General features: G+C 37.1%; 1 protein-coding gene and 1 long non-coding RNA gene across 5 annotated transcripts in view; one reads left to right on the plus strand and one right to left on the minus strand.

Moving 5' to 3' along the window:
• The window catches only part of LOC112983271 (SAM and SH3 domain-containing protein 1), a 565928-nt gene that overhangs the window by 518396 nt on the left and 21924 nt on the right, over positions 1 to 25608 (minus strand). The window lies entirely within an intron of this gene.
• On the plus strand, positions 1401 to 13025 carry LOC112983273 (uncharacterized). Of its 2 annotated transcripts, none has more exons than XR_003259200.2 (4): positions 1401 to 1761; positions 5416 to 5496; positions 5957 to 6703; positions 11755 to 13025. It is a non-coding gene; the product is annotated as an uncharacterized LOC112983273 (long non-coding RNA). The 2 variants fall into 2 exon arrangements; XR_003259199.2 differs by having other exon boundaries at positions 1412 to 1761; positions 6573 to 6703.

The raw sequence follows: 25608 nt of genomic DNA on the forward strand, positions 1-25608 counted from the left end.
AACATAACTGGAGCACACAGCATTTGTAAGAGATTTAATAACTTGTTCTCGTTTTAAGTAATATAGCCACAAGTTTTACACAGAGATGTTGGTGTGCTCAAATGCCAACATGCCTAGTGTGTCCTGTGACATTTACTTTTCTCTATCAGTTCCAAAGAAAACATGTTATACACTATGCAACAGAAAGTGGAAAAACGTGTATCTCATCATGAGTCTACATGTGCAACACTCTGCCAAACTAAACATAATCAAGTGTAACCAAATACTGCTTCTTTCATCATAACCTTTCTTTTCCCACTTGTCCTTATGCCGCTAGTATATACAAGGACAAGAACTCATGGATTTTCCAGTAAAGGTCTTTAGTTTTCTGTGCTCTGCTTCATCCCTAAAAATAAGATCAAACCAATCAGCATGCTTACTACACACTTGCAATTCACTTTAAAGGTATGACAATTTCTTCTGTTCTGTGAAAATTCAGTAGTGTACTGATGAGAAATCATATTTAATGACATATATTAATATAAAAGTCACAAACAAACTTCACAACTTAGAATGTAAAAGGTTTGTCCTTATTTTCCTAAAAATATGTTATAATAATGATGTAGTACTTGGAAAGATGTGGAGTTTCCAGTTTTCAAAACTATTTATCCAGGGAGAAGACAGAATGTAGACAAACAGTGCGTGTTTTCAAACTGAGTCCATCCTAGTCCAGAGGAATCACACCTAGTCACAAGAATAGGAATAAGTTTTGGTTCGTTTTTCTTTTGCTATATGGATAAAGGCTACTAAAAAGGTAACTGAGATCCCATATCCATTTCACACAGTCCCTCCAACATGGTGCCACTCCTGTCATAGGACAAAGCTGAACTTATAACCTAGGGGTTAAAAACTCCCTTACTGTTGACAATCCTTTCCTTCACCTGAGCAGGTAAAGGGAAAATGGTAACAGTGTATCTGACATAAGGAGCTAAGATGAAGAACCAGCTTTTCAATAAAGCAAAGTGTTTTACGAGTAATAATATTTTTGAATATTCCTACAGAAACATTGTCCAAACTATCTTTTAAAGAGAGACACCAATATTCAGGCATAGCTAATCTGAGAACCTGAGGTACCTGCTGCACTGCATCTCAGATTAATTTCTGATCTACAGCAAATGAAGTGTAGCACAGTGGACAACAGGAAAGCAATGTCTCCTGCAGCTAAGCATGTTTTTACACTGTTCTCCAATTTAAAATGTTGCTTTCCTGGGCCTGCCAAACAACCGAGTTTGACCTGGACAGCTTTCAGGGAACTTTTCAGGCACCCAGAGTAAGTGCAATCTGTTAAAAATCCAAGTGTGCTTGGCCTGCATCCTGAGAACACAGCCTCTGTAGGGGAGGTCACAGCACTGGACACACTCCAAATATTCCAGCTCCCTAAGCACTTCCCATTTGACCAAACTTAACCTAATTTTACCAATGTAAACTTTTAGTCTGTGAAGATTTCTGGGCACTGAACAGAACAACTCTGCTAGAGGCCATGCGTTTCCCAGAGCACAGCTTTGAGCACCAGACAGCTACTTAGACATGGGTCTACACAGATCTGGAAAGTCGATGCCTTTTGCACCACCTCTTTTAATGCATGTTACTTTACTAGTGAGACAGCACTTCAATCCCTTCATGCCCTCTGAACACCACTTCGGGGATCATTTGGAAGATGGAAAGTAGCTCTACACCACATGCAAGACGGATACTTCTCCACTCTGAGCAGCACTGCACTGCGTAAGTAACACTCTCTAACAAGAAAAGCAAGGACATGGCGCACTGAACAACTTGGCTGTATTAAAACAGCCAAATGTGCTTTTGTTCTTCTGCATAACCGATGTTATAACCCCTCTTCTGATTTTGAAAACAAGTCATTTCCAAACAGACTCAAGAGGGGCGAGTTACAGTCAGCATAAGGAAATTACTCATAAGCTTATGACTATGCACTATCGTAAGTGTACATACATGCACTTTTTATTCCCAAATTCCCAGTGAAACTCAGTTTCAGCTGATTGCTCTCTCTTCCAAAGCAGTATTTGCTACTACACAGCCTATTAATTTTCAACAATGAAGTTCAAGAAAAGGAGGGAGAAATGTTTTTGTTATTTTTCGAATTCTGTTGAAAGAAAATTTTTAAAATGTAAAATATGTTGAGCTGTATTTCTCTCTTAATATATCTAAACTTATTAAACTGATACAGGACTTAAGCAGCTGGTTTATTCCCAAGCAACTGCTGATCTCAATCAAGTCATAAGATTACCATACGAAACCATTTAGCACAAACTCTTCACCCTCTAAATCAACATTATCATCTTCTCTAAAACTAGCAGTTTTTTCTTTTTAAAGAAAATGCAACATTACCTATTAAGCAACACAATGTGTAAATGATCATTATACAACATGAAAGGAAATACTAATTGAATTGCAAGTGTCCCTAATAATTATTGTCAACAAAACCTTAAACTAACCTGGCAAGATTCTCATATCTTTAACAAAGGCGAATGCCAACCCATACCACCTGACAAGGGTAGGCTGGAAGAACATTTTAAAGATGTACCTTGAAATACTTGGAGAAACAAAAGACCACAGAGAATGTTGTGTAAATAGCTGTATTTCAGAATGCTTTACACAGTAAAGGGCTGTCAAATACAGAGATTATCTCCTAAAATACCATCCATTTAACAGATCTGTTAGTTTGATGGATTTCATTTTTGTAATAATGTACTTAGTATTGCTGTACATATCTCGAGGGTCTCTCTGTTATAGGCTACTTGTACACTCTAAAATAGAATTTTAATTTAACTTGTGCTTTAAAGATACAGTTTTAAATATGCATCTATGAACATTATATTCACTTCGTAGTGCAGCTTGACATGACATTCCAGATGCCTTCCTTTTATATAAAGTGGCCCTTTATATCAAGGTTGTGGCCTTGAATTTTTCATACAGTATATAGTTCAAAAAGCAAAAGTAAAATACAGAGTTCCTAAAGAGTCAAAGCAATTGTTCAGCTAGATTTTCTGTGCTTGAGATATTTCTGTCTGTACATTTGAGAGGGAGGACTAAAGCAGAGGTTTTTTTTATAATTGGAGAATATTCAGCCACTGCTGTTAATAACATTCAGAACTACACTGTAAGCAACTGCAACTGTCATGTTCAACAGCACCCTATTTTGGGGGGTGGTTTTAAATTCAACCACACAATTTTGTTTCCAATTTTGTATTAAATTTGCTCTTATTTTTAAACTGACAGAAAACAAAGAATTATGCTGAGTTTATTCTGGGCAATATAGTGTTATAAACACCCACTAGAGTATTTCTGAATATATTTGCAAATAAGCATGATAACCATTCTGTGGAAATAGTTAGCAAAAGAGTTATATGTTATATCCATTAAAGCAGACATGGCTTGGTAAACTCTGTGTTATTAAAACTTATTATCCTAAATAAAACCTTAAGAGACAGCACAGACAGAAGAGACTCCTGAATGAGCAGAGGAAAAAAGCAACAATTAACAATACATTAAAAAAAATAAAGTAAAGGAGATAAAAAGGCAGGTTAAAATAACGAAAAAGGCAAGGGTTGGGTATCCAGGACGCAGAAATTGATTGATGAGATACAAGGATGATCTACAATAGCACAAGCCAATCCAATTTCACTGTCCTTAACATACTCTAGGAGCCAGTCAAAAGATCTAATTATACCAATTGTATTACAAAACTTGTTTGGAAGAACTGGTGTCTTTCACGATTATCATTAAATGCTAGGATGGCTGGAACCTCCAAGAAATGAAAGATTCCTCTCTTTCAGTGAAAAGATAAAGCCCTTAGGGAAAGTAAAAGCTGGTGGAATATTCCTTTTTGTGCCTACTTTTTTTTGGGGGAGGGGGAAGGGGCAAATTCTAATTGCAAATTATAGTCATACCCCATACTTTAAGGCTACTGGATTATTCACAGCATGAATAGCAGGGGAAAAAAAATCAGCAGTACATGCTATTTATGTAAATGAGTTTATACAAGATATGAAGGTGTAACAGAAAAGTTAAGAATGAGCAAGGCTAGAACTAACTCCAGGCACCTGGGCAGAGCATTCGCTGCGTGCAGCCGGAGGCTCTTCTGCCAGACAGCTCGCCCCTGCCTACACCTAGGTGGAGTGTATCTGCTCCTGTGATTAAATCCATCTCAAAACTGGACAATCTGTCCTTGGTTAAACAAAAGCTGACTGCAGTACATCAAGATAGTCAAACACTGTTTTATGTCATTCCAAATGCTGGTGTAGAGATGCAAGGAAGGGGGGAAGACTTTCAAGAACAGTCATCATACAATACTTCAGCTTCTCTTGCCGTCTTCTAACGGCAGAACAGAGGTAACACTTTCTCCTCAACAAAACCAGGATCCAGTTCCTGATCACCATCTGAAACCCTTCTTTAATAAGCAGCACCTTTTACCTAGTATTTGTGGACAGCATTGCACCTAAACACTTCTTCTTGGGGCTGGGTGTAACATAAGGTGTTTGGGTTTTTTCCATTACTTCTGCAAGTTATTCAGAAACCCAGTTCAACTGCAATTATTGTGAGCAATGATTATTTGCAATTTGATTTTGATGCAATAGCTTCACGTATGTAGTCCAACTCAGGGAAGAAAGAAACATGAATTCACAAACGTGGTATCAAGACACTGACATATTTGTTCATGTTTGTGTTGGTTAAATGAGCACCCTTAATTACACAAATGCATGCTGCCCCTAGGAAACCTGCAGAATGATTGACAATCACATTTATAATTTATTCAAGGCTTCTCCTTTATAATAACCTTCTTACAGTGAATAGCATAAACATTAGACATATAGTAGCATATTTGAGTGCTTTTAACATACATGAGGTCAGACCTTAAATTATCGCACTGACATAAAATTATGGAAATCAGTGCATTCTTCAAAACATTATTTTTCTTTGAAATACTTTTTTACATCTAGCAGGTAATGATTTGTAAATCTCTATGAATAATCCTTACAAAAACAATTTATTCTTCCACAAATAGCTCTAAAAATTTTAAAAGTTGCTTTCATTTTATGCTTAAAATTTATAAAACAGTACAATTCTCATCAACTAATACTACCACCTGATTAAAATTTGGTATTTATAGAAGCTGTTACTTGGTTTAGGCACATTAAAGAATGATTTAACAGACAAACTTGAGTTTCATCCAGCTGCTAGAGTATGTACTACGTATGGCTAATATGCTACAAGCAAGATTACTACAGGTTATTTAATGTAACGGCATCCATCCTACTGTAAGGATTTTCAGGATGGAAGCAGAAGGATGAAAAGATGCAAACTCAACAGAGTCAATCACTTAACAAAATCAATCACATTATAATTCATGTGTTTCAGGAATATTATCAACTTCAAAAAAACTCGTGCAAAATCCACTGCGTAAACTTCAGACACATTTGATTTCATTTTGGTCTCAGGGTAAGTAACATACACTCTTATGATCTGTCATGGAGTGCTTCAACTTATTTCTAGATGTAGAAGATTTTCTCCCTACCTATTTTGCACACTGGAAGGGGATGGGAAAGGTTTTGGCATATGATACAAACAGTTGAATGAGAAAGGATTTATTTCTAAGTTACATTTATCTTCTAGTCCAATTAATGTTAATTAGGCTAAGCAGCAAAATAAATTCATATACTCTTCAGCACATATTTAAATTGACTGAACGTATAGCTATTTCCTCCCCTTACTCACCACTGTCCCTATGGAGAATCCTTTAGTCTTTGTTACTTTGCTTATTGGCTTTCGTACTTCAGAGGGGGCTTTTAGAGGTGATTCTTCAATCTCTCTCTCCTCAGTCTCTACCCCTTCCATTCTGAAGGATGACTGAATGTACTGATGCCTGTCACACTTCGTTTTCCTGCTATTTTTTCCATAGCCCAGACCCTTCAAGTTAATGAAAATACTCAGATTGTGGTCAATTTCCATCTACTGAGGCTTCTGCTCCTACCCTGGGAGGGAAGTACAGCGTGCATAAGAGCAGCATCTGTCCTTTGCATGCCTCTTATCCACAGACATACACAGTTGGCTAAAATGCAGTATGGAGCTATGGAAATGAAGGCCTGGTAACATACTATCTCACAGTGACTTTTGAAATAAAAATATAACTATACAGGGCATGTCAACCTATGTAAACCTGCACTGTCTTAAATAAAATAAAATGAGCAAATGACTATTGAGTGCTGGTGAAGCAAGATACTCTGTTATTATTTCTTATTCTTCCTACTTACATGGATTAAGGATGAATGGAACATGTCATAATAAAACTGAGAGGAGTTATTTAAGTGTAATTATGAGACTGACCATAGTTATACCTCAAGTGACAGCTTTATTAACTCCTTATATTTTGGAAAATTGCCATTCCAGTTAAAAAGTTAGGTTTTCCTTCAGTTTAAAAATGAATTTACTTATGACAGGCTCAGTAGAATTTTTGGGAGACTTTTTCAAGCTGTAAGACTGAGAATTGCCTTTTTCTCCCTTCATATTTTCCATAGGCTCCCCTCCTTCCACATGCAATCAGCTGATTAAAAATTGACATTTTCAGTACTTTAGTTTCACAATGGACTTAGGCCCCAATCATCTATATGCGACTCTGCAAGGACTTCTGAGGTACAGTACGTTAAATGTAAGTCAAAGGGTGTTAGGGAAAGATGTCTTTGAAATGGGTATAAAAATGAAGATTATGGGAAGATCTGAAAATGATGCATAGAATATTTATAATTTCTATTTATTTTAACACCCAGGAGTCTACCTGTAGTCTTTGCTTTTATTTCAGCATGTGATTTTCAAAGACTATGATTTTCTCCCGATCTTACCTCTGAAATAAAAGAAAAACAACGGGGTCTCTATGCAAAAATGATGCTAAAGCTAACTAAGCTAAATTTAAACTACAGCTCAGAATTAGTTATGGCTCCCAAAATATCCATAATTCATCCACTTCATAAAAATTCATGCATTATAACATACATAAGATACATAATAATGTAAAAAAATGTTGATGTCTGTGGCTGAGTAAAGCCCAAACCAAAACAATTGCCACCTTGGTCTTGAGAAGGCAGGTTCAGGAGAAGGAAAGAAAAAGTTAGGAAAAAACATAAGGGCAAATCCATACCCACAGAGAGCTTTAACAGCACCTAGTCAGAGTTACTATGACCAGAAGTTTTGCTGAAGAACTAACTTTGTTCAGATCATGTCTACTCTAGCCAACAGGTTTTGAAACTCTCATGGATCATTCAACATACAGTTAAGTCTGTCACGTCAAAATCCAGAGAAAAGCCTGTGGTTCCCCTTGTCCAGTCAACATTTAAAATGTTAATTTTAACAGTTGGCAAATTATACATTTCTTTTAGCGAACACAAGGCCTCTCATGTCGTTGTTGGCTGGAGCTGGCATGTATCTGCAGGTGATTCTAGTTGACGTAAGTCTGCTTTGCTCACAGACTTATTCACAAGCGTGATTTGCTTTCAATGGCAATCCGATGGATATCCACAAGAAAATAATAACCACCACCAATCAAGGAATTTTTCTTTCAGATCATGTACTCGTTGTCCAAAATTTGGAAAACAAATGTCCAAATTTCTATTTACAGTTGTCTCCCCGTTATTTGAATACACAGAAGTCTGCCTAAACCATACAGATTGTTTCAAGGAACAGGGAGGGAGAATTACTGCTACCACAGGGCTGATTTGTTGATCTTGCAAGAATAAAAATGTTAGGCTATGAAACTACATAAGGCTCAATAAAACTCAACAGTTATGCAAAATACGTTGGAAAACTGGGTTTGCTACTGGTGTTGGTTACCCTGAAAGGACCAAGTTTCAAGATTCTTACTCTTACTGAATGGCAACTTATACACAGAATTTGGAAGTACTTGAGGGATAAGATATTATTCAGCTCAAATAATGGCATCAAATGTTTTTCTACTGAAACAACTAAAAAAACAGAAAGTATTTATGCTGTCTGAAAAGCATAAACAAAGTATTTGAGTTACATCTCCCCTCCTCCTCAAAAGGAACCAACAGGGAGATACTTTTAGGACAAAATTGAAATAAAACTGAAGACTCCACACACACTTAGGTAAGCACTTGCATTGCCAAGCAAACCCCAGAATAACTTTTCACGGACCAGGCGGATTTCTGTATTCTTAGAGGATTTTACTGAATTAAGCCATTAGCATATGAACTAGTTACTAAAAATGTTAAATGCTTATGACCATTAAAGCAAATAGAGAAAACAGTGACATCCCTCACATTTCGCCCAATGATGTACTATTTTATCCTGTACATATTTTAAAGAATATTTCATTTTTGAAATAATAAATGTTGTCATTTTTTATAAAAGCCATGATACAAAATACATCCGTAAAGGATTTTTCCGGTCTTAAATTATGTTTAAAAGTGTATTTCCTTCCTAATGTTCCAGTGGAATGACTTTTTGGCAGAACTAGCTGCAAAGTAGAAGCCAGATCTAAATGCAGGGTTTAACCCATTTGTTTCCAAACTCAAATTAATATGAATATTTATAAAATTTTGAAAGTTTTCCTGAAGTTGTACATTACTGAAATAGTTTTATTTTTTTCCTTTTAACATCTATTCCCCTGAGAAATTCAGTGCAGATTACTTGAGAAACTAATGGAAATGGTAAAGTCCTACTTTTCCTTTATTTCTCAGCTGGTTTGTGTTGTTTCTTATGTGACTATCAACAGCACTTTCCAGTGGGAAAAATTAGTACTGGCCCAGTTCTGTAGGACTTACTCATGTGCACTATGCACTACAGTCCTTTAGTGTTTTGTCTCAAGAACTGCAGAAACAGTAATTAGAATTAAATATATACATACAATCAAACACTCTTGTAAATATTGCTCTATTCCATAACTTTAGCTGATCATTGACAATGGCATACTGCTATTGGCCCAAGTCCAAGGCGGAAAAGATTGGGTGTAAATATTGTCCGGTCAGGTATCACAGTGCACATTGAAAATGAAGATGCCTGAGGCTTCGATCAAAAGAGAGAGAAAAGAAAAGTAAACCACACGTAACCTAAGAGAGCCCCATGAGAGAAATATAAAAAAAAACCCAAACCCTTATTCTCTTGCTCTTCTGAAAAGCATTGCCTTTCATGTGGGATATGCAAAAAGGAATAATCACAGTTTTATACCACCTCCCATTTCAAAAAACAACATCCATGGGATTAACACTTCAAACATTTGAATATTTCCTTAACTTTAGACACGTAAGTGAGAAATACTTTTTATTTGAGTGGAACAGTCACTTGCATAAAACTAAGCTTACGTCATTAGTGTTTATAGACCCTTATTCTACAAAGTCAATTAATTGCTCAGTTTATCAGTTTTATTAGTGCACAGCAAGTTTATCCGTGTCCTTCACTAGCTTATATTCTTTCCCACCGAGCAGTGTATTTCACAGTAAGAGTCACTTATGAAATTCCAAAAGCAAATGCACCCTTCCCTCTAGCCAACTGTTCTTTCTATATTACAAGGAACTAGATAATATAAAATGTAAAAAATCCATTCTACACACAAGTAGTAGCTGAAATGCACATGGGATTTTGCGGAGTTTTACCTTTCACCACAATTAAAAGCAGTGCATTGTACAGCATTTCTTGGAATTGTTCAACACTTACTGTTACCTAAGCACAGGCTTTGGTATTAATTAAAAATTAAGCTAGAGCTCTGCTGTATAAATCAAAATATCCAAATGACATAACCTTGTACGATGGAAATAAATACCCGTAGTCTGTATAAAAGCAGGTGTCTTTTCTTTCTCTAGAAGAAATATTAAAGAGAAAAATAGAAATACGAGCGATGAGTTTACACAGAGAAATTGTGAGAACCTATCAGTCAGGTCGCTGCTGGGGCACAGTAACCACACTGCCTTTCTGTCCACTATCTGTGGGTTGGGTTGGGTTGGGTATTTTTTAGCAAGATCATCCAAATTAAATTTACATGCAATGTCAAAAAGTTGAAATTGGAATCCTTTACAGAATTCCACCTCCAAGGAAGTACATAAAATCGGTTACTGCATTCATTGCTAGGTGTAAATTCTGGCCAGCTTCATTTGTTGCATTTCATGTGTTCCCACAACAAAGCAAGCTACCAAGAGCAGCGCAAGCTCAGCAAGTGGGTTCATATGTGCTACTAATGAATTTAAATTCGCATCCCATTGTCAAATTTGGCTCTTGTGTTTTAACTAATAAAATACTAAATAATCTAAAGCTTGAGGATGGTCAACAAAAAACACACCTCTCTGCAATTAATGGAAATATTTACAAGTAAAGGATAACATTGATAACCCATCTGTTACAGTAAAATTGGTTCTTAGCAGAAATTGTATCACCTTTCAGATCAGCAAATATCGTGTGCAGGTGTGGATGCATGTCTGCAATAGTAATTATTGAACATTTCTAGTTCTAGAGCATCTGTGCGATTTCTACAAATCACTCATTACCACTGTAAATCGTTCCAATCATATAGGGTCATATAATTAAAAAAGCTTAAATTGCAATATTCAAATAAAAGGGAAATCACACAGAATACATCATGGCTAGTGGAAGCTGCAAACGCACCTTCAAATAATACATAATTCTATTTAAAGACACATTTTATATGCATGATTCTGAGCAATTTTTTCCACATACCCTTCATGATCATTTCTCCATTTAATTACTTTTCTTGGAGATTACTTTATACTACAATGCATTGTACTCTGTTTCATTTCAGTGAAGGATTTGAAAAACAGGTTTCTTTTGCCAGTAAGTTTCCTGCACTGAAATCTTTGGTGCTTCTGCAAAGTCTTACAAAGGCCTAATTCCTCCCACATTCCTCACCAAAAAGGAAAATGATATTAATACATGGACGCTTGATTTTAGAAATTTAACAATATCACAGATTTTACTAATCGATAAAGAAATTCATCTCCACATTACAATAAACTAAAATCAGCCAAGCTAGTAAGGAATAGAAACCCCCAAATGTATCAGTTTATTACTGAAAGCCACCAAGGGAACACTGAGCATGCACTGGAGAATGTGTATATAAATTATATAAAATTATATGCTGCTTTATCATGGCATATTTATGCATGACACTGTAATTAATAATCAGCTGTCAGCATTTTGGAGTAGCTTTGGAACACATGGAACCTGAGATATTTAGATGCTTATAACTGCTTTTTTGTTAATATGCTTCTCTGAACAAGCAGATTTTTTCAAATATGCACTGTATTATTATGAATGCCTGAAAAGGATTAAGAGGTGTTCTTGAAATGCAGACACCCAGTGGATTTCATCTGCTATGTGGGAAGTCAGTGCTGTTCGTGGGCTTCTCAGGTTTATATTACATTCATTATCTTTGAGCACTGTTAGGTGTTGACAGTTTTAATTGCCTTCATTGGAACTACAATCCCTGCAAAACTGAATGCAAGCAGGAGTTTACAATTTACTGCCCATCTGTCAAGGCTGAAAGTCAACCCTTACGAAATGTGTGTCTCAGCACATCTCCCCTGACACTTCTGGAGGAGGCGCAAGTGGAAAGCCTGTGTGAGAAGCAGGAGGGGAGGGGGCTGGGGTGGGGGGGTGAAGGAAAGGTCCCCGAGATCCCACTATGCTGGCCACTTCCTATGAATGTTAACATGAACTGTGATATTCACTTCTCTGCAGGGGATCGCACAACCTCCCAGGCACCAATAAAAATCTTAATAAAAGGCTTATAAGCTGTTTAAATTGAACATAAGACTGTGCCTCAACCTTCTATTCCAAGGGAGTCAGCTTGAGTATACTTTGATCAAGATTTCCAAGAGCAGAGAAACAACACAGGCTAAACCGGGAGACATTCTGTGGTCAGAGATACAAAGAAGCTTCGATAATCTTGTGCTCTGTTATGGTCCTAAAATCTAAGAACACTTTCCCCTTATTTTACTGTTAAAAACAATCCCAACATATTCTGGAGTATTCTTAATCTTTTCCATTTTTTTTTTCAAGAACATAAGCTTTTCTTTATAGACGACAAGACATTTTTTCAAAACATATTCAGACATATTAAAATTGTATTTCTCTCATAATTTCTTCATTATATTATTACTGCAAATTACATTAACCAAACCAACAATTTTCAAGGATTTTTAAAAAAAAGTCATATTTAAATAATTCCCTGCTGGTGCCAGTATGTTAACTATTAGGCTGTTATTAACTGATTTGGTATCCTACTTGTTTCTACAGTATCAATCTAGTGCAACCACAAAAAGGTAGATGCATTACACAGAGTATTTCACTCATGAATCTTTTTAAACTACTGTTTATGCTTTTTTAAAATTCTGTATTAAAATGCTGAACTATAAGGGAACTATAAAGTATGAAGGAAAAAATAATACAATGCAACAATGGCACTGCATTGTTACTTATCAAAAGTCCCACTACACATGCTTTGTTAGTGAAATTTATTAACAATAAATATGTATAATACTTAAAGCACAAAAAATAATATTTTATCTTTAAAGAAATTGATGATGAGACACGAAAGCTAAATAATGAAATGTAAATTCTTCAAAGAAATTATAGTGGATGTTTGCAGCATTGCTGTACTCATTTTTTTAAAATGTGAAGAACTGCAAAGAAATAAAGCCCTGATGTTTGCTCTTTAAAGTGTCTGCCATTCTCTTCTCCCTTTTATTCTGTCCTGTACTATTTTCTTACGAGATTCGTCCTACAGAGCAAACTCCTCCTTAAGTTTACAAAAATTAAGTCAAAAGAACAAGTCACACCTTAAGTTAAGCACTTATGTATCTGATGAACTGGAACATAGAAACATGATCTGCAAAGGTTTACATGTATGCTTAACTTTCTACAATACACACAGTCCTACAGCTGGACTGCTCACAGCATGTGTCAAGTTAACATGCACGAAGACGATCACTGAAATCTGGCTGTATCAAATTCATCTTAAACACAAATCTGAAGCTTTAAGTGAAGAGCACTGCTTTACTGAAGAAGCCACAACTGCATAGTTACCTCTGTAACTTCATTTATGACAGAAACTCCTGAAGGAAGATGACTAACAGCAACAAGGCTTAGAGGCTACTGGAAGAAGTAGTAGATGGATAATTTTCACTAGTCACTGGAAAAAAAAAAAAACTATTTGAGGAGGATGGGATTGAAATTTAAAATAATCGAGATAAGGACCAAAGATATGGACTACGGCTCTGTTTTGAGAAACGGGAGTATATAGAACAGGAAGGCAAAAGACATGGACAAGACAGGACAGAGCTCTGGCAATATTCAAGATGGAGGTAAAACTCCAGGGGCTCACTGTGCTTCATTTTGAAGAACAAGATGGTTTGCTTGCCATAATCATGAGCAGGAATCAAAAGTCAGAAGTTCAGTGGGAAGGTTTCTACCCCAACTTAACAGTTCACTTATGGCAGAACATAAGAAATGCCCCAATGGTTCAGCCCACTGGTCCATTTACCCCTTATTCTGTCTCCAGCAGTAGCAATAGGAAGTAGTATCTAGGGAATGCACACAGGCACGGCCACTTTTGGCAGTTCATTCCCATCCTACTCCCACAGGATCCACAGCTGCTGGATGAGGGATGTTAGAGGGAACATCCCTGCCTAGATCTTTTAGTATCCTGCCATGGACCTGTTCTCTGTGGACTCTGTGTGGAATACTTTCACAAACTTGCTCTAATACTGTCTGCATCCACGGTCTGTTGTTATGGAGAGAGGGTGTTTCAGAAGTTCATTACTTGCTGTGTAAGGAATGCTTTCTTTACCCGTTTTACATTCATATCCCAAAAGTTCCACTGAGTACACTGTAGTTTCAGCATCACAAGATTTGGTGAATAACAATTCCACTTCATGACGTTGTAAGTAAGAAGACACAGTAGTGTCTTCTCCTCAGCCTTCTTGCCAAACAGAAGCTCTGAAGCCTTTTTAGCCTTTCCCCATGCGGCAGCTGCTCCAACTGCCTGATCACTTTCGCCGTCCTTCCCTTGGAGTCTAACTATATCCTTCTCTGCAAATTCCTAACATTTTGTTGGCTTTTTTGGCTGCTGCTGTACATTGAGCTAATGATTTCAGAGACCTCAACATCAATATCAAGATCTCCTTCCTGAGTTGTAGCTGGCAGTTCCAAGTTCAGCAACACGTTGGCCTGATTTAGATTATTTTTCCCCAGTGCGCTACTTTACATCTTTCTACACTGAAGCCATCTGCTGCCTTTTAGTCCACTCGCTCAGTTTTGTGTATCTCCTTCTGCAGTTTCCCGCCATCAGCACAGCATCTGACCACTCAAAAAAGCTAAGCATCATCCACAAGACTGGGGATTTCACTGTTTAATGCCTTCTTCAGGTCAGTGAAGAAGGTACTGACTAAAACCTCTCCCAACACAAATCGCTGGGGGATCCATGTGCTGATTCTTCTCCAATCTGAAAAGTGACTATTAACCCCTTAACTCTTTGCTTCCTGTCCGTTAACCAGCTTTCAGCCCAGGAAAGAACCCTTCCTCTTCCAATTTCATGGCAACTTGGTTTCTGTAAAGATGTTCAGTATGGAGCCATTAAGTCTTTCTGAAAATCCAAAAACATCATGTCTGCTGGATTCCCTCCCCTCATTCATGCACTTCTGGACATAGGCAAAATCCCAGCAGCACTTCCCTTTGCAGAAGCCATGCTGACTCGCTCCCAAGAGACTCCATTTTGCCTTGCTCTCAGTGGTCTTATTCTTTGTTATAGACTCTACCACTGCATCAGGGATAAAAGTCAGACTCACTGGTCTCTAGTTTCCAGGACACCCACTAAAGCGTTTTTTGTAGATGGGAGTTACACTGTAAATCTGCCAGTCCTCTGGCACAGTGGACATTTCAAATTACATGTTACTCAACTTGGTGAGTAATTTTGTATTTCACACTTGAATTCCTTCAGTATTCTTTGTCGAATGGCATCCGGATCTGGTGAACTGTTAACACCTAATCTGTTTGATCTAACATTTATTGCATATTTACTACAAATTGATTTAGTTTCCAAAGAGGGTAATTCAGTGATGAGCACATAAATTTTAAAGTAGTCAAAGACTACTTTAGCTATGTTATATTGAAAAGGGAACTAAGCAATGTGAGCAAGGTTATTATGAGTTTTCTTCAATGATTTAGCTATTTATGTACTATTTTCACTCCCACAAAAATGTGAGTAAGTGAAATTTGTTGATGTCACAAAGCTGGGAAGGTTAATCAACACACAGGAGGGTCAGTCTCACAAACAACTGGATGACCATGAGGATTAATGTATGGAAATACCACTTCCAAGTGCACAGTCAGTTTTGTATCAAAACAATAGAGAAGAAAAGACCTGAGTATATACAACAAACAGTAATTAACTATGATTGTCAGTGGGACAACACTGCCCACAGGAAAAGCAAATATAATCCAGTGATGGATCAACAAGATTAAAAAAAAAAAAAAAGTCAATGGAAATACTTCATTTCAGCTGAAATAAACCCAGTTTATGCATAGATGGCATTTATATTCAGAATCAAAATAAAAGTTTAGTCCCACTTTAGAATGACTTCCTTTGATCTGTGCTGGCCTCCAAGAATAATCAGTCTTAAAGCTTTTTTACAAAGGCACTGACACCCTTCGATTAATTTTCCTTTGCTTTCTAGAAAACAAAAAAACCCCTCATGTTTTGCAATAAAGCAAATCCCCTCCTCCACTTTTTCCCCATTCTTTTAAACCATAGATTGATGTTGTCACTGGGGAAAGGACAGCTTTGTCTGTTTGAATTTAAAAATTATATTAACATTGTAGATAATTAAGAATATTAATGATACTTATAATGTATAATAAAATATAACCTTGCAGATAATTATATTAACCTTGCAGATAATTAGAATAATTAACGTTTGCAAAAAGCCATGAACATGAAAAGCACTATATATAGTGCTACATAGACAAACATATGTTAACTGTTGCTATTTTCAGGAATTGCCAGTTATTCTTTACAATTTCAGGAAAAATAAAAAACAGGCTGCAGAAAGAGCTATTTCTTATTGGAAAACAAACAAGAGGGTTACATAGGAAAACTGGTTTTTATTCCCTAATCTTCAATTGATCTAATGGGTAAATTCGGATGATTTATTTTGCCCTGTTAGTCCTAAATTTCATTCCTGACAAATGATACTTGTTTCCCTTTAAAACATTTGAGATATACTGATGAAGAACCTCTACACAAACAAATCTTTTTATTATTCAGTTCACTGAGTGGACCTCTAGGTCACCAGATTACAGAATCTACACATTAAAGGAACAAAAACTATCACAGGCAATATTAAAAAGTATTGCCATAGCCTTCGGAGGATAACTACTGAGGTAATACAGATTTTAAAAAAACAACTCCCAAATCCTATGAAAACCAAATTTCCACTTTCTAAGAAAAGCATTTTGGTAAAAAGAGTGTAATTTCTTCTTAAATCACCTATAGTTTTCCTGAAAAAGAAAATAAAACTCTTTCTTTAATCAGCCAAACTAAAAATTAATTTAGATGATTTGTGTATGTTTTTCTACTTCAGAACTATGACTGTACTGATTGGAAAGCCACGAAACTAACTAACTCTGAACTGGCCCTGTCTCAAATTCCATGAAGCCCAACTGCTGGAACATTAAAAACTAACTTGAAACCATCCATTCTGAGCAACACTGTAGTTAAAAAACCAGCACTGTTTATCAGAAACAAAAGCCAACAGCAGAACACAGGAAAGCAGCCTGTAATTATGTTTTACAGAACTACTGTCTTCCCTTCTCTGGGGAGATACTACTAAATCTTTGTTTATCTTAAAACATAAATAAAATAATAAAACCAACAAAAATGCCTTTATTATGTTTATGCTGAGGTTACTCTATTGCTGAAAACATTCTGAATAACACTCAAAACCTTTACATTCATTAAGTGAGAGAAATAGCTTGTCAGTGAGGAGCAAAATGATAATGTTTGCTGGGTTGAAAGAAAAAATAGATATGATTTGAAAGGCTATCAGCCAGCTCATCATGAGAGTGTTCCTACCTATGTGAAGAAGAAAACAGGAGAATATTCCTTGTGTTGTCTCTCTATGTTCTAAGCAAGATAAAAACATCACTTGAGACAGTAGCAGCACCAAATCACCAAATGCAGACAAATCACCAAATGCAGACCCCATGACAAACCATCAGGCTTCATGTCTTAAAAATCAGCCAAAAAGAAGATTCCCAAAGGAAAACTGCAGGGTTGCTGAAGTAGAAAGACGGCTAGGACAAAGGACCCGTTTCCCTTTCTCAATAGTTGGCATAGGTTTGAACACAGGGTATCAACCTAGAAAATCTAGTCGTTGTTCTGATATTCATCAATTCTACCCTTCACCTGCCTTTTTTCTCTCTCAGAGTTCACCCTGCCTATTCAGCTTGTAAGGCCAAGTGACGTCTCCTTAATGCATGCTTGTAAAATGGCATGGCAGCTAGAGGCTCATTCTCAGTGCGGGGCTCTGACTGCTAACCGCAGTGCTAACACAAAAATAAATCTCATTAACAAATACCACAACACCCACTACTAAACCACAGATTTTCGGCTTCCATCTCAGGTTATACTTCCTGTGGGCCAAACTGGAGCCTGGGAAATCCTCAGGTATTCAATAGTAAGTCCAGTAAATTTACATTAACTTGCCAGACAGCTCTTTACTGGTAGTCTCCCCAACCAGTCACGCTTTATTAAACTTGGTACACTTAAAATACATGAGAAATAGGTAAAATCTACTGCAATAGAACACTCATCTGCAGTACTGCTATCCTGACTACATTGGGTTTTTTATTTGCATTGTTTATATATCCATTTTTTTAAAAAAAGGACTACATTGGTCACTTAGCTCAACATCAGAATATAACCCATTTCTGCCCAGAAACTTTCCCATGAAAGGCTGGTCTGCACTTTTAACTTCCAGCTCTTGTTTATACCTTCCTCAGAGTTTTCCCATCTTCTGAAAGCTGCTATATCCAGGAAAGCAATAGTTGGAGAGCCAACGCACGTGGTGTGCAAAACAAGCTTGTGCAGCGGACAGCATAAGTTCTGTGCACCGATTAACCCTGTGAAATCCTGGGACTGAGGCAAAGCAAAAAAATTTAAATAAAAAAAATGCACATAAAGCCCACAAATACCAATGTGTATTAACGATCACATTCAATTGCACTTATGTATCTGCTCTTTTCCTGACTCCAGCTCTAGGACTTCAATCATTGTCCTTTGATTGTTTAAACATGGAACACCACAGTACCTTTAAATTCTCTAATAAAAAACAGAACACTTAAGAGAGTTAAAAAAAGAAAAAAGCTATGTCCACTTTAGTAAACATTGCTAGTATCTGCTTTTAAGCCTTAAGACAATCTTCATTCCCAAATGCTTTGCCTTTACACATATGTGTCACTGAAGAGTTCAACCGGGTCTGCTATTGGGAAGATTTTATTTTTTAGTATAGAATTTAACTGCATCCATTTATCTCTGTTACAGCCCTTCTGCCATCTATGACATATCATATTTCTTGAATTCATGATCAAGAGATGACTTGTTTCATATGTTACCTCTTTACACTGCTGCATATGCATTTCAATCACTGATATTTTACCACTAGGAAAGGAATCCTCCGATTTCAAGACACAGAGGGAGACTAATGACAGAGTCCTCAGCAGGATTCTGCATCTCCTTGACACCAATCAGAGATTACATTTCCTGCCTTCCACTGCAGCAGGAAAGCACTGACTGAGCAGTTCGGAGGAGATCCGACTAGCTTAGAAAAAACAGCCAATCCTAAACTGCCTACTGGATGCAGGGGTTACAAAAAATGGAATTAGCATGAGGAGCAGGAAAAAGATGCAAGTTATTTATTAATTCAGTTATCTGGATGCCTTATTAGACAACTGAAGGGGAGACAGAAGAGACAGAATATGGTAAAAACATAATGTCAGAAAGCAAAAATTAATCTCCTTTGCTACAACAAAAAGTATATGCCTTTGTACTGAGTGGCACAGCTATTCAAGTATCGGTGCTCTTAGACTAATGACGTACCTATTTAGCTCTCTTACCTTCCCCTAGATGTCTCAGAGGGCGAGAAGGATGCAACAGTAGGTTGCCTTCCCAAGTCTGCTGCTCTACTCAGAAAGAACAAAGGTTGGAAAGACTAGGGCCCAAGATTCTCAGCCAAAGAGACTCCTAAACAAGAAAAAGTCATCCTGTCTGCACATACAGACTGAAATCTGGCTTGAGAAAGCAAGGCAACATTCTCAGCCCAAGCTTTACTCCTTCATAGATCGTCAGCAACATAATAAACTTTGGTAACAATTTACCAATTGGCACATGTAAGATGGGAGAATCTCATCAGAGAAACAATGTAGATGAGGAGGAGCAACATGCAGAAGAAGTCAGTTTGAACAGCTTGCAAGTATAAGTTAGCAGTGCAACTTGAAATGTTGTTATGATTAGAGTAATTTGATTAGGATGAAAATTTCACCACTTGAGGTCCCATACAGTAGTCAAAATCTGAATTAACTCCTGAGTTGTACTAACATAATGAGAACAGTTTTGTGCAAAGTTTGTGTGATGAATTTTACGTGCTAGTTGCTAGTTGGGTGTTTGAAGGAAGAAAGACAGGACAGATAGGACACAAGTTGGTATCATTCATCAGGGACTGGAAGAGGATCTGGAAGCAGTTTGTTGCAACAAATCACTATCAAAAGGGTTTTAGCGTATCAGAAACAGACAGACGGTCATGTAAAGCCAAGATCCAAGTTTATTTTGAAATAATGATATGAAACCCTTAAGGATAGAAGCAAACACAGGGAGCGTGCAGACGTGCTTTAGAAGATTCCAATTATTTGAGGTAAGTCAAATAACCACTTTCTTATCTGACAGCATTCAGCTACCATGGTTCAAACATGCAGCAAGGATAACATCATCAGTTTACATGACAGGCTCTATAGCTTTATTTAATTATCAAATACAAAACACAAAATCCTGCAAAATGCAAGGCATATTCAGGCAGACACTTGATTTGGTACGCCAGTGTAGGGTGGCTACAGTAACCTACACTTCTGTCTCAACCTTCTTCATTTTCCTTTTGCTCCCACTTCGCAACATTTCCTCAGTATCTAAAAGGGAAAGAATAACATTGTAATGACTCTCCTGGGTTGTCTTCACCCCCTCATATGCCTTACTTCGGCCTCCCAAATTTTTTAGCCAGCAAGCTTTGCATCAGCACCAACAAATTTTCTATTTCAAAGGAAAAAGAAGTAACTCCCATTTTCATGCTTTCCAGAAATGAAATGAAAAAAGAATCTCAATATTTCCAGACTGAGGGGGTGGGGGTGGGGGGCACATTCATAGGAGGCAGAGACTTACTTAATTCTAAATTGACCATTTTAAACCTTTTTTTACTATAGTAAATGGTACTGCTCCAAAAGAAAAACTGAAACATCCCATTCCAAAAATGCTGCAGTATCAAATACCATATACTTAATCAAAAACACTGTTTCGCTAAAGTATTTTCAGCAAAAAGCACTCCACCAGCTCCACTCTTCGATTAACTGTTTTTAAAGTTTTCACAAGGGAAGTCACAGGCTTCTGAAGTTTTAGGATTATCAGATGCAGAGAACAGTGTCTAGAGAACAAGCAGGGAATGTTAATCATGAAATATAGACTCTGAAAAGTCCATCTGTGTGTCAGCGACAACTGGCAGGACAAATAAAATTTAGCGGCTCACAGCAATATACAATTGCCACACCAAAAAGCCAATGTCTTCTCTACTCCTTGTAAGGCAGAGTATTCTATTTGTGCCACTCTCCTATAGCTCACTTATTTATACTGGGGGCTAGAGAATATTAAAGTTGTGGTCTGCTTTTTCTTCATTTAATGTATGGTATCTCTACTCACTCATGAGATGCCCTTGACAACTAGTGATTTACCTCACCTGTTCCAGGAACAAGCTGATTGTAATAAATTACTCTGACTTTCAACACTTCTCCTCCACCCATATGGCCCCTAGTACACACTAATCATTTATCTACAAGGTTTTCCGAAAGAAGCAATGCTGGTGAAGCTCACACTTACGCGGAAAAATAACATTTCCGCTTTTTTACAAGAAGCAAAATTCTGAATGAATAATAAATGTTCATGCAAAAGTCTTCAACACTGAATGTGTCCTAGGGCTGTTCAGTCACAAGGGTCTGTGGTTACACACAAGCCTCTAACTATGCACATATTTTATTATTTTGGGGCCAATCACTGAAATAAAATACCTACTAAATACTACTTCACAGACAAGTCACAGTACTACTGATGTATAATCAATACACCAAGTATTAATAATGTAGACATTTACTATGATCACAAGACTATTTCAATTTCACACTTGAAATTATGCAAGTATGTGCCAGCTGCTACCATTTCACACATGCAGTCTTTATTACTCAATTTCTCTATATCAATAGTTTTTAAAACTTGTTTCTAAATAAACAAAAATGTCCTTTTGCCACAATTCCTTACTTCCTTTTTTTTACCTTTGCTATGTAAACCTCAATACTTTGATTGCTGGTGTAATGCATGTGCATGCTTAGATGCCAAATACCACGCAGACAGATTATTTACAATGCAATAGTATAAAGTAAGAGAGGAGAGACTGGCGTAAGGCATCCTCTTTCTCACACTTCTGCAGGTCAGTACCTAAACACGTATAAAAGGACTAACACCTTTAACATAATTCATTCTTGGACAAAGAAATGGAAATTCTGATTCAATAAGCTATAGAAGAAGGGATGGTTCTGATGCAGTACTCTGACTATGTAGATGATAATTTTAAAAAATATAGTACAAATGCAAAGAATGCAGTGCTTCAATGGCCCTGTAAGTCACTGCAAATCTATCTTGTGACAGTATTATCTACAGAGTATCACACATTAAATTTTTCAGTATTGAAAATACAAATTTACATTTATTTTACTGAATGCTGTCACACTATCATTGTTTCAATTTTAAAAGAAACAACAGACAAAACACACCAAATTCAACTATATAGTAACTCCATAAAAGTGTTTTACATTACATCAGAGATGAGTTCTGCCCCTTAAGCTTTGTGAACAGTTAATCACACAAAAAACTATATATTGTCAGACATACTGGTATATAGACCGAATACATAATACATCTCTGTAGAAGTAACTGCTGTTCTTGAAGAAAAACATCAGTTCCTTGGAAAGTCCTATAAGGTTAGTATACACTTGTACGTGGTCCATATTCTAGCTGTCTTTCACACAGAAGTGCTATGAAAGACCAAGGAGCTGGGCACACTCTCAGCCTGCACGTAGGGGAAGCAGAATACCAAAGTGTTCTGCTTCCTTCAAGTGTGGTGCTTGCAGCGGGCAGAGAAAAGATATTCCCCTGCCATCAGAAACTTGACATGCCCAAATGTGTGAGATGGTGGCAAGCACGCAGCTTCCAGTGGCGGTGCTCTTCAGTGGCCTGATCTTCATTTACAGTTTGCTAATAAAGGTTCCAAAGAACTTCTAAGAAATTTTCAATTTAAAGAGTTATTAAAAGTTAAAGGAGCACTTCTCAGTAAGTTATATTAAACCACCCCAACAACTTACACTCTAATCTCATGTGCAATAAATATGATGCATATTAATAATTCAAACTTTTGTTTTAAACTAGTCACAAGAAAATTTGTGCACATGAAGTTCACATAAAAGACTCTACATTCTAGCAGACTTTAAAATCTCTTTCATATGCATAAATACTAACCCAAACTTTACTACCTTTAATACCTTTAGTACCTTTAATAAATTCCACATCATGTTATATTACTTTTGAGAGTAATTCAAAAAAAGGTGGGGAGGGGATACAAAAGAATTGCCAGTTCATCCATGTCTGCACTAGTTTAGTCCAGACACTTCACATACTGAATGTGAGCCCAAAGGCTTACCCAACAGTCTAACCCCACAGAACAATGAAGCTTGGGCTAATTATGCTAATTAATTAAACTAATTAGGCAGCTTCAGCTAATGCATGTAAATGCAGCTAGTTTCAGAATATTTCATCTTAAAAGGCTAACATAATTCAGCACAACTGAAGGCAAACAAGTCACTTTTACAGTAAGTGTTAACAACCAGCTGTAGCAGGCTGCGTTGTACAGGAAACTGTTACTGTCTCATACTCCCAGGGAGAGAAGAAATGCCCAGGGGACTCAGCAGTACTTAACAAACCACAAAAACCAAACCCAGCTCCCAGTTAACAGTGTAACTGGCACATCTGCCCAGTGTACCTGCCTTGCTGCCCAGAAAGTTCTTCACAGGACTGTATAGTTAACACCAAAGTCTAAACTATCACAGCATCACTGCTGTTGTCTAACTAGCTTTAATCCAACAAGCCTGATTCTGCCTTCATGCACTCAGGCGCTGCTGTTACGTAGTCAGGAGTCTATTTTGCCTTACAGGCCACAGATTCCTTATTTGAGCTTCATGAGCTTAATGATCAATACGGAGTTAAGTGTGATATAATACGCTTTTGGCTTACATATTCAATCCCTGGGAGTAGAACAGTATAACTACTTCGGTGTTAAAAAAAGTATTAATGTCTTTGATTTTCCTAGCATAAAGATTAGCTATGGATTACTACTTTCCCTTCAAGAACCAAAGGCCTCAAACATAATTGCTATTGCTAAATTGAACTTCAAGTAATAGATTCATTTGAAGTCTGACCATTTTACACTTTGGCTGGCCATTCACAAATTCAAATACCTCTTCCTTACTTTGCTGCATAAAAGTACTCATTAATATGACCTTCAAAAAATCGTTATTAGGGTGGATGAACATAAGGCTAGAGAAAACTGAAATGTCAGAAAGTATATCCAAGCTGAAATTATCACCTATATTCACTTCCAGCAATTACTAGAAGGATGAAAGGCCAACAGTTTTTAAAACTTAAACTTGAAACCATATACACTGGCAGAAAAAAAGCTACTGAGATCTTTGCAAGACAGAACTAAACATGATAAATGACAGTTATGATTAAATAAAAATGAGCGGCAGCATATCGTAAGTCTATTCCAATTTTTGCTTGCTGTTTGTCATATTTCCTTGTCATGAAGGAAATACCTCTTTTCCCTACACGGAACTGTAGCGACATTTGACAAACTAATTGAGAGAAGGATGATCAGATCATCTGCCTCTGCCCTGTTAACAAACACAGTCAATGCGCAGTTCATGACTCCAGCAGATGTTCCTGCTTTCCAGACTTATTGGGAACTAAGGTCTTATTTTCTCTGTCCTTCCTGTATTACATGGGAAACAGAGTCTAAAGAGAAGCAAGTATTAACCCATCCAGCACAAATCACTACACAAATCAACAAAGAATAAACTCCACCCAACAGTTTTTTTTTCTACAAATCCATAAGTAATTTGAAACGGGCAGTCTTGGACTCTCTTGACAAATACAAGAAAAGCTTGTTCGAGCAAAGAATTCTGACTGTGCTGTTTGCTAATCATCCACCACTCTCTACCGCTTCCAGTTAATACTTGGCTATAATAATCCTGCTTACAAAACATAAACCCACAGCACCCAACAAAAGCAGAGGCTGACATATTTTAAGGCAGCAGAGGCAAACCTTGAAGAATTCCTGAATTCCCTCCCAGCCCTGATGTCCTCGTCTCTGCCTCTGCTCCATCTCCTGACTTGTGCCACCAGTCTTTGCATGACCATGGAGTTACCTGTATCACAGGACTAATCCAAATCAAAACCAATCCTTCTCTCACTTCTCTGTGAGTGTGCTCACACAAGAGAGGGAGGTGGCACAGATACAAAATGAACTACCTAAAAGAGGCATCATTTTTCTTAACATTACCAGCTCAAAATGTTTATAAAATGAGGGTCTGATTCTGATTTGAACTGTTTATTTTCTCTGTATTAGTTGAAATACAGCCGTTAAAAACAGCTTTGGCTAAAGGCATCTTCAGTTATGCAAGGATGCAATTTCAGCAAGCAGCTATGAGGGCTTATAGGCTACGCAGCTCCTGGGCAAACTTCCTGACCCTGATAATCAGTTCATGGATTTCAAAAGTTTGAGTGATGGCTACACAACAGAAACCCACCTGGGTTTCATGGATATACCAGAGATCTGCTGCAGAAACTGGGGCCAAACACCAGCTGGGGATTCTCAGGTCTTCCAGACAGGGGCAGGCTGGGAAGGAGAAATGAAAAGTTGAGGCTGACTTTATAGACCAGAGAGATTCTGCTGGGAGCCTGGAAAGAGTTTCATCTGAAACCGAAACTTCACTCAACCTGAAAGAATCTGAATGAAACATTTTGGACTCTGAAGTTTCAGCAGAAAATGTCCAACAAGTTCTAGTCCTGCATACACTATGGTCCAAAAATCTTTCTTACCAGTTTAGGACTTGAACCTCATATGTCCTGCCTTGCATTTACAAATTCTTAAGTCTTGTATCACATTGAAATAA

Source organism: Dromaius novaehollandiae, chromosome 3, assembly GCF_036370855.1.
Source record: "Dromaius novaehollandiae isolate bDroNov1 chromosome 3, bDroNov1.hap1, whole genome shotgun sequence".
Classification (NCBI taxonomy): Eukaryota; Metazoa; Chordata; class Aves; order Casuariiformes; family Dromaiidae; genus Dromaius; species Dromaius novaehollandiae.